The 10,452-nt window shown below is 40.0% G+C and overlaps 1 protein-coding gene across 2 annotated transcripts in view; it reads left to right on the top strand.

Annotated features, from left to right (window-relative positions):
* Positions 1 to 280: 280 nt before the first annotated feature.
* Positions 281 to 10,452, top strand: part of LOC132910108 (sestrin-1) — a 150,940-nt gene continuing 140,768 nt past the window's right edge. Inside the window, exon 1 of one of the 2 annotated variants that reach the window (XM_060965580.1) lies at positions 281 to 521. The gene's annotated coding sequence lies outside the window, so the exon portion shown is untranslated. Of the gene's footprint in view, positions 611 to 10,452 lie in introns of both variants that reach the window. The other variant, XM_060965579.1, reaches the window with a different exon arrangement.

Here is a 10,452-nt window from a genome sequence, read left to right as displayed (position 1 = left end):
TCAATCAATCGAATGAAATATTTTAATCGATTGTTATTCAACACCGTGGGAAGTGCTCGATTAAAACAGCAACACAAAAAGTAAATAAAGTTCTACGTTCACTAATTTACCCTTAGTTAAATAATTAATTAAATCATTAATAGATACATTGGTTATTGCTCGACTTGCTGTAACTTAGTCTATTGATCTTGTTGCTAGGTGATCTGAGCGCGGTTCTTTCAAACGCATCAATGTCTAATGGCAGCGTCATCAGATGGCGGCACGTACGCGGTCGTCAAAAAGTGACAGCTCGAACTGTCAGCGGTATGCATACCGCCGCGTTTCTGCTGCAAATAAGCACTTTATAACTGATCGAAACGAGGGCTAAACCTTATCATTGAGCCTTCCGCTGTTTTAAAAGTCGAAACGGTTCACGAAAGAAGGATTAACGGTGTAAAACGTGAGACAGTGCGTGAAACGGTGGGTGAGCACGCAAAAGAGAACGGCTTGCCGGCTCGGCTAGTCTACTGGAAGATTCCATTGTGAGTGGGCTTTCAAAAAGTTTTATCTCTGAAAATCCAGTGTTTTCGTGCATTCCGTCGTTCGCCCGTAGATGAAACTCGAATGACAGGTATTTTAGCTTAATCTGTATTTAGAGGACTCGCAGACATTGAGGGTTAATCGTTTTTCATGCGATACAGCCTATTAGAAAGGTTGAGGTTACAGCGGCCGCTGGGTTCAGCTGGGCTCTCAGCTGATGAACGGACGCACCGACCGGTTCACCGTCTTTCTTTTAAAAACTCTAATTCCTTTCCTTTGCTTTCGTTTCACGTTCAAATTATGTATAGCCATCGCGATAACTCTTCAAGAGTCTCGTTTCGTGTAAATACGTGTAGTTTTCTTACGATACCGAGAGGTGCTCCGATCCCTATCTTGTAACCTCTTTCACCTTTAATTGTAACAGTCCGCGAGAGCCTTTTATTTCTTCCGATTGTTTCATCGATTTGAACTTTAATATATAGATTGTGAGTGAATTGGAAATCAGTTGTCAAATCGGTTAAATCGGTATATCTGATATACGTTCGTGACGAGTCATCTTGTCAGTTCGATGTTATACATTATAGATGGAATTATATATTATGTTTCTGTACATTTTTTTTCAAGTGTATATTAAGATCAAATGTGATGAACGACTTACGACGCTTAGTAAACAGACACGTTAGTGGATCTTACGTTCGTTATACAAATTGTGAGTGAACTGAAAATTCTTAACTGTTTATATCATGGACATGTTTAGTTAAGGATAAAATCATACATGTTTCTATATATCTTTTTTAAGTGTAGATCAAAATCGGGAGTGATGGAAAAAATCTTTGTTAAACACAGCCGAATTGAATATCCTATTAATTAAGTAACGTGGATCGTTTCGGGAAACCCGAATGATTTCGCGATTCGTTGAAGTCGAGATCTCTTGGATTTAAGGCGTGATCGATATCGATAGGAGCGTTTACACAAAGTATGTAAAGGGAAACGCGTTTTTCCGTACAGTGGTAAAGACGAATGTCGTTGAACTGTCAGTCGGTCGGGGGTACTGTCGATCACCTGTAAAGCGACCGATGACCGTGTTTCCGCGGAATGTCGGCGGGTCACTCGATCGAAAGGAACTCACCGATCTATCGATATATGTATATGTACTGTTCAAAAGTAACAAATTTAACAAAAAAAAAAAAAAAAAAGAAACAAAAACAAAAGAAAAAATTGAGAGAAAAAAGAAAGTGGAGGAACACGAATGTGTAATGGTAATTTCGTGTGTATAAAAGATACAAAAGCTCGTTAAATCAGCGATGAAAAGTACGCGCGGTATGACACCGTTATTGCTTGCAAATTGACTCGGTTTTCCGTGAAGCTCCGTCGAGGTCACCGCGCCCGGCTGCAGCTGAGCTCCCAGCTGACGAATGGAGGCTGCGACCGGTTCGCCATGTTCCTTCGTTGTTTTTTTTAAAGGCCACCTCCTTCTTTTTCCCTTTAAATCGCCTTTCACGTGCTCCGCGACCCTCCGTGCCTGTTTCTCTTTTTCCCTCTTCCTCCTTCTTCTCCTTCTCCTCCTGTGTATAACACCACCACCTCCTCTCGGCCGCTTCTTCTGCACCGTTTCCTCCTAGAAAATCGTATTGTTCGTAGTGTACGCCGTGCGCACCCGAGAACGCTCGACTTCGCCGAACCAGTTCCGAACCTTTTCTTTTATGTGTTTCTTCTTCGCGGCACGTTCAACACCGTGCGCTCTTCTCCGAGTCAACTATATTCTACTAGTCGGTCTCTCTGTGTCTCAAGGTGACACGTCACGGTGCAACGCGCGCGATATTTCGAGGATGTAACGTGTTACTTGGGAAATTAGTCGGATTTCGAGGGACAGTGTCGCTACGCGGTATATAGCGATACGGTCAGCCGATGTTGTTCACGAGAATCAACTCGATTCGGGGAATTCAATGTTATTCAGAGGTCGACGTTAGTCACTTGACAATAGTGATTCATTACTCGTTTCTGAAATAATAATGAGTAGGTAGTGTTATTTATGTATCTCTATATCGGTTTAAATTTCGTTTGAGCCGTGTATCGAAAGTTACAAGTTGCTTTCCTATTATGTGACATTACCGACAGTAATAGCACGTTAAATGACTGGATTTTACTTCGTTAAGTGATTGCTATCCTCATCGGTTCTTGGAATCGACTTCGAGAAGTGTACCTCTTGTGTCACGTATGTAAAATAAACAAATGTGTCAGGTATCTATAGTTTACCTCCGTTTGATGAAGAATAGAGATACTCAGGATTCCCTAGAAATTTACCTATTTCGATAATTGACTAGATAAGGTCGTGACCCGTGGCAAGTTAGCGAAGTACTACCGTACCATGGTCACGATGAATTATTCGTGAAGAAAGTTTCACGCAAGCTCGATACCGGAACTGTTTAGAATAGAATACAGTGAGAAAAGAAAAACAAGAGGAGGTAAAAAAGGAGAAAAAAAGTTCCTCGTTTGCAATTTACAAATGTTCACTTGCGTTTAGCATGCAAGCATATAGAAGGCTATAATTTATCGGTCGGCGAGCGTGGACCTTCCTCGCATATAATATGCATCGCTATTTAAAAGCAATCGGGTCTCGCGTGCTCGGTACGCAGCGTGAGTCACCTGGCTACGGACTCCTGGTTACGGGCTTGCTATTTCTTATTGTGCACGATTGGCTAATGAAGCAAGAGCGACACGCGGCTATTACCGCTTCTCATTTTTTTTTTCTTTTTTATCGACGAATCCCTGTCCCGTTGTAATAAAATTCATGTTTATATAGCGTGGCGGGGTTGCGGAGATCGCACCGACATGGCACCGCGTTTATCGTTTTAAACCGATTGTACGACGAGCCGGTTAATTGCAAACGTTGTAGTACGTCCGATAATACGGAACCCGTAGAACAATGCGACGATAATTGGTGGTAAACTGTAATGTAATTACACGAAGCTGCTGCACACCGCTCAAAATAATTAAAGGATCACCTGTTCAAATAGTGTCCAATAATGAATATACGTAATTCATCTAGTTCTGTCATATTTAATTCATTCCGTAGAGTATTCCACTTTTTTCTGAATAAATTTATCGTGGGATGTAAATATAAATAAGAAAACAATTTTATTACACTATTAAATATGGGTAATTTAAAGCTTTACTAAAAAGTAATAAGAGATTATTGCTAGGATTCCAGATAATTGTAATGTTTATGTTGATTGTTGTTTACGTTTGCGATTGCATTGTTACGATCGTGAAAGTATCGAGAACTACGAACGATGGAAATGCGATTTGTCGTGTTCCCGTCGCTTCTAGCGCTACCGGTACACTATTCTTTTGGAAATAGTGCTTTCGGTGTATAATGGATATTTGTCGAAATTCAATCGATCGAATTCATCGATTCGACGCGGATAGTCACGCTGCCGGTATTTAGTAACGCAGGAAATCGTGGAAAAAAGTGGGCTGCAGAGAACGGGATTGAATTGTCCTCTGGGCTGAACGCTGGTCTGGAACAATACGCTCGTCCAGGAGAGTCGATTGCATTTTATTCACGAGGGACCTATTCGCGACAAAGTTTTTGTCGAACGCAATCGCCTTTATTTCTATCTTCATCTCGTGGAGGATTGATACAGACGCATATACAGAATGATTGCAAGTTTCCCTATCTCTTAGGGAATAGAAACCGAATCGACGAATTCTACTTATGTTGATCAGAGAACTATATTCCAATCGAATTAAGTTGGGCCAATTCAAGTTAGCTAGTAAAATTAAAACTGGGGGACTAATCGGAAGAACCAGTGCAATTTTTCATCAATTAACACAACAGATTCATCTTGCCACAGACTCTTAAGCTTCATAGTTTTCCGATCGATTAAACTCGAATTCATTAGTTCTACTATAATAAATTAAGATCTCAATGGAAAAGTAGTATAAGTGTACTTTTGTAAAAATAAGATAAATACAAAAAGTGATACATAATATCCTCATTTATCTGGTGAATTTTGTTACGAATTTACAAATCTTTACGATCGAGTATAGCAACATATTTTAATGCTTCGAAACATACAGATTTAACTTTACATTCAGTTTTCTCAGAGTTCAAGATTTTATCATCGGTCATGAATCGATTTTAGCTCCGATTTTAGCGATAGATGAAAGTTCAGGTTCATCGGAGACTCGCTATCGATCGCGTTATCGGTTATCAAGTCCGCGGACTCACGCAGCGATATCGATTGCGCTTTTCGAGTCGTGAAACGCGATTATTCAATCTCAAATGACACACTATTGCGCGAACGTCTCTTGTGCGCCTCGCTGTCTGCGAGTGGCCGTAGTAACCCCAGTGTTTCTCAATTGGAGGGGACGTTCACATTGGCAAGTTCCTCGGTGGTAAATTATTACGGTCCACTCGAGCCTTTGGGCTTCCACCATCCTCGATATACATAGTTGAGATTCGATATCACATACAGCCGGCAACGAGATTGATTTACGCTGGTGACCATAGGTAGGTAGCTTCGGGACCACTTTCATTTATCCTTCGATCGGATCGTGAGCCTTCGGTTATTTGTGAATACTTTTTTATATAACGATATTGAATTTATTTATCTAATGAGTTGAAGCTTTGGAGTACCTAAACCTTTAGTGTACATAAAACTTAGAAATATACACAAAAAAGGATATTGCCTGGAGATAGTATTGGAACTGAAAATCAACTCGTAGAATTTATTAATAATAATACGATTAATAAAATTATATTAACTGCCCAAAATCTTGTGACTTGCTGAAAAAAGATGATATCCTAAATTAGACAAAAATGTAAATAAATTACAATATTATACAATTTCGGGGCTTACAGTATGATGAAATTACATAAAGCTCAAAGTAGAAGCATCGCGGCAAGATAACGAGTAATGCCGATAAAGAGGCTAAGAATCTTATAAAAGATCTAGCGTACGAATCAATCAAATGGAATTCGTTCGATCGATATCGTGCAAGTATGTTTCTTTTCATTGACTCGTATCTAAAGTCAGACCCGTTAGGTTTGCTTAAGCAAATCACGGTCCCTTTATACGGTCCCCGGTGGCTCGTCGATACACGCGTTAAAGTCATGTCAAGTGAAGATCGGGTCTACACTCACTCGGTTATAGGAGTTAGGCTTCGAGGTACTTGGATTTTCGTAAATAAAATTTACGGTCGTTGAACTTGATCGACGAACAGGTATAACAGTGTTACGTTAGCCGACTAGCATTTTGCTTCGTTAACTGCCCGTTTATATCCCCATCACCTCTTAGAACTAACCATTAGTGTTACGTATGTATAATGTATAATACTATTCTTCTAAATAGCAAAAGATAGCAAACAAAGATCGTATCCTTAATTAATGAAATTTATTGAAGCAATTACTGTTTCCCGCGTTTAATAATCTTTAAGATATAACTGCAAAATTTAAATAGATACGTGATACTTGTTATCCTTTTACGCATTTCTTAAAGTAACACAGTTTTGTTTGACAGGTGATCTATGAAGTTTATATGACAGTATTGTGTGTAAAATAAATGGTCGTAAATGCGTCAGATTTTCCTATCTACCTAGAATTACATCTTCTACAATTGACCGGATAAAATTCTCGTAATACTGATGGCCAGTTAACGCGGCATGACCGTAGAACATTGACAATGCATACGGCAGGATATCGCGATGGTTGGGCCGATTATTTTCGCTTGAAATACGAATAACACGCCCGTTCCATTCGAATTCGTTTCGTTCGAGTTGCCTGGAAAGACTATTTTTCGCTAGTCGGGAGCTCGGTTTGCTCGTCGTTTCCGATTCCTGTCTCATCCGCCCCTTGGAAATTTCGTTCCGTTCGAACGACGATCGGTCTCGCGTCTTTGAACGCGAAAACGCGTTCCGTTCGGTGCTTCGGAAAGTCGGAGGACCTTCGCCGGTCGTTCGGGTCATTTCATTCTCTCCCCTCTCTCGCTGGAAACACGTGGATACGAATTACAGCAGGGTCTCGATTGACTGGCTTAATCGGGACCGAGGTAGCCCGGTTAAATTGAGGCTCGCGAAATTACCTAACTCAGGCCTAGGGTGGATTAAAAATTGTTATCTGATACGCGCCCCTTTATTGTCGTGCGTTCAACTTTTTTATTTGTTCCAGTTTTTATTACTTAACGCGTGGGCTGCGACAAGAATTCTTTTTTAATTACAGGGCCTTGTTTTATACATAGAACGAACGCACAACAGTGTTTACGTAATTTAAATGTTTCATCATACAGCATTTCTGGTAAATCCAATATCGATCACGAATGACGATTACTCATGACGGTCAACATGTTACGCAAAAATAAAAAAAGAAATAAGGAAGAAAAATATTATCGGTTACTTGAAAAATTGCATTGTCATGTACGTTTTATTACCGTATAAAAAAGACCGACCTTGAGATGACATCGGTGACTTCATCCGAAAAACGACCATCACTTTGTCATTTACCGTATAAGTATAATTGGGTAACGATGTTCTTGGATAACGATGCCGAGATTTAAATTAGTAGGAACGACAAAGGAAAGAGAGAATCGAGCGACGTGTACCTTTTCCAAAACGCGCACATCTTTTTAATCACGCGTCCTCTACGTATGCGCATGGAAAGGTCGTTAAAAGAAACGCTGTTCGCTCGTTGTTTCTCGTTTTAACGAGCAAAAAACGAAAAAAAGAGAGAGGAAAACTAGGAAAGATCGCACAAGCCTTGACATTGACGTTTTTCCATATTTTTTTGTGTAGTCTGCCTCGTCATAATGAGTTTACAATTGTAGCCAATTGAACTGGTTGATGGCAGAGAGGAGCGGCCGTAATAAATGTTAACTCTTTGTTTGCGTTAAAATTAGACTCGCTTTTAAATCGCATGCTCGCAAGGTAGAAATTTTCGGAGGCTGTTGGCGTGTCCGAGCTACCGGCGCCATTAAACGATTTCCGGGGTACCTCCGATGTTTTTTGTTCTACAGACCGCCGGGTAGATGCATTCCCGTTGCATATTTATTAGACGTCACGCCCGATAACAATCGGTCGATTGTTTAATTCCTCGTATACGACGCCGGCTTCTCTTTGTGCAGCGGTGTATGATTGTTCGCTCAAATACACGTACTTTTCTTTTTTCTTCCTTTTTCTAAAATTCAGAATACACACTCGCGTACACATACAGTGGTTTACGAAAATATTCGAACGTAGGAAACTTTACCGTATATACTTCATCGTATATTTGTCATATAAAACATTTTTAAATTTCATTGGCGCTATAATGAGATACTATATTGTTGAGAAGCTATGTAGAAGTTACAAGATATTTGTTATACGATAATATAAATAGTTATCTTATGTATAGTATGTTAAGGATATTTTCACTAAATATTTTGTAGCTTCAAAGTGATAGTCGAGCCTTATTACAATGCTAATTAAATTGCAAAATGTTTCGCAAACGCATAATATATTCATAACAGATTTCTACAAATGTTGGAATATTTTTATGAACTATTGTATGAAGACCGCGATCATATAAGAGCTCGTGTGAATTTCTTTCTACTATAGGTACGCGGGCTTTTGAAGTGCAAGAAAAATAGCCTCAGTTACAATGGGTAATTTTCGTGCCACGGGTTCATTTAGATGAAGAGATTGCGCTCTTAAGTGCTCTCTTTCTCTCTCTGCTCTCTGGCGATACTCCAACTACGGGATTTAGCTAAGTTGAATCTATCCTAGATCAACTGTGGAGAAACCATCTCGTAAACAGCTAGAATATTTCCTCGTTCCTCTTCTTCCGCGGAGAAACCATCTCGTAAACAACTGGAATATTTCCTCGTTCCTCTTCTTCCGTCTACGCTCATGACCTATCCCCATGTGAATATTCTAGTACCTATAGATCATCTTGATCACGAACTACCGCAGGGTCATGATATAATTTATGACGTTCGAGACGTTGACCGCGTACACAAAGTCGAGCACGCGAGTTTCTGATTACTAGACGCGTATGTACCAAGCGTCGTGAACTTACGCCGCGACTTTTGCGAGATTCGAATCATTCCCGGTTGGTACGCAATCTTACCACGACACGTTTAGCCGTGGCAAGAACTTGGAATAGGGCTTGTTACCCTATTCGTGCTCGCGACAGCCTGAAAATACCGTCGCTCAAAGTTTCCCTCTAAGCCTTTAACGAAGTTAAACTTCGTTCAACTTCGCTGCTCTTCTGCTGCTGCTGCAGCACCTTTTTTTCTATGTTCAACGAATATAGGGTGTTTCACACTTTTTCTAGTCAAACTATATTTTATAGGTACGAATGATATAAAAATATTCTATGAAAATGGCAGATTCGAAGCTTCATTACCAAGTTGTAATACATTAATATTGTAATATAAAAATGAAGGACGTGTTAACAAAGCTGTAGTTTTTATGTTACGGTAAAATCCTTTGATAGGCTGACAATCGACGTAATTACTAATCATTAGTTAGACCTTCATTGACAGAAGATTGATAGTGGTAAGAAATAATATTTATTATTCGACGAAGATGGATTTAACTTCATCTCAAATGATCAATGGATTCTCCGTATTAACTCATCGCAATAACGAAGATTAAGGTTTTATTTTTGCTATAATTTCTTGATAAAGCCTTAAACGACCTACGTCCGTGTAATATTCTTTTCTCGTTTATACTCCTAAAATGTCCCGACAAAGTTCAGTCGGAAAAAACTGGAACACCCTATATTAGCGTACAGGTTTCTCTCTAGCGTAGAATTCGCGAGCTCGACGTATGGAAACGGAACAACGGTTAAGAAAAAAGAATCGTACGTATGGATGGTACGTGGGCGCGGTACGGATCACGTGCACAGTCGGCTCGTAAAATATCAGGGTCGTGCGAAAATTTCCGCAACTCTTCTCGATGTTTACAAGCGATCGTCGATCTTCCGTGTCCTTTCTCACGGGTTCGCGGCGAGAATAGGTGCACCGCAGGTTTCTATGCGAGTATTATGCGCGGAACGGGAGCGATGTTACACGAACGAAGAAATGGTGAACTGTGAAAAACCTGTTCTCCTCGAAAGCTCGAGTCGATCTACGTTTTTATATGGTTGACCCTTTACTAACGCCAAACTGACCTTCTCCTCCGACGCGTCTATCCATTAGCAACGGGACCGTTTTGCGAATAACCATCCTGTTACTTCTTGATACTCGTATAACATGTACTTCCTTCGTTCGCTACAACTTGGATGGAGTTTGTTCTGCAAGTGGTTTTTAGCGTAGGCGTCTAGTCTCGAAAGACGTTTCGAAAGATGACTGCTTGTTTTCGATGCTGTAGCTTGAGTAATTGCTTCGTGCTTTAACCTATTAGAGCACGTTACTCGTGTGCCTCAAGTTTTACTCGACGTTTCCCAAACTTTGATGTATGTATCGGGAAACGAGATTGTTTGTAAGAATTTCTAACGCTTCGTTCAAATTAATCAAGTTGGTTGAATTGAAGTGTCTTGAAATTACTATAGTAGCGAATGTATCGTTTTGCTATGTACGAAATACGAACCTGTTACTTGTTTGTGTTGCAGGTTTTCATCTTCGTCATAAGCTCGTTCTTATTAGTCAAGTCACTCGACTTCGAGTTATCTGAAACCGTTTTACAAACGTGAATCTGTTCTTTCAATTGTTTTGGAATACCTAATTTCTAAAGCCTTAAGCGAAGTTGAAGTATTTCATTTACATTGAAACGACTTCAAAGCAACTTGACTTATATGTACAGAAACTTGAAGTAGAGTTATTGAACTCAAACGTCTTGAATTCGAAAGCGACTTGTCTAATCCGAACGAGACTAGAAGGTGAGTCATATTCCGGAGAGCGCGGAAGTAGAAAAAGTCGGCCTGACCGTCTGATCGCTTCGTAGCCAATTTAC

This window comes from Bombus pascuorum, chromosome 8 (genome assembly GCF_905332965.1).
Source record: "Bombus pascuorum chromosome 8, iyBomPasc1.1, whole genome shotgun sequence".
Taxonomy (NCBI): Eukaryota; Metazoa; Arthropoda; class Insecta; order Hymenoptera; family Apidae; genus Bombus; species Bombus pascuorum.
This window is presented reverse-complemented; position numbering and strand designations above follow the sequence as displayed.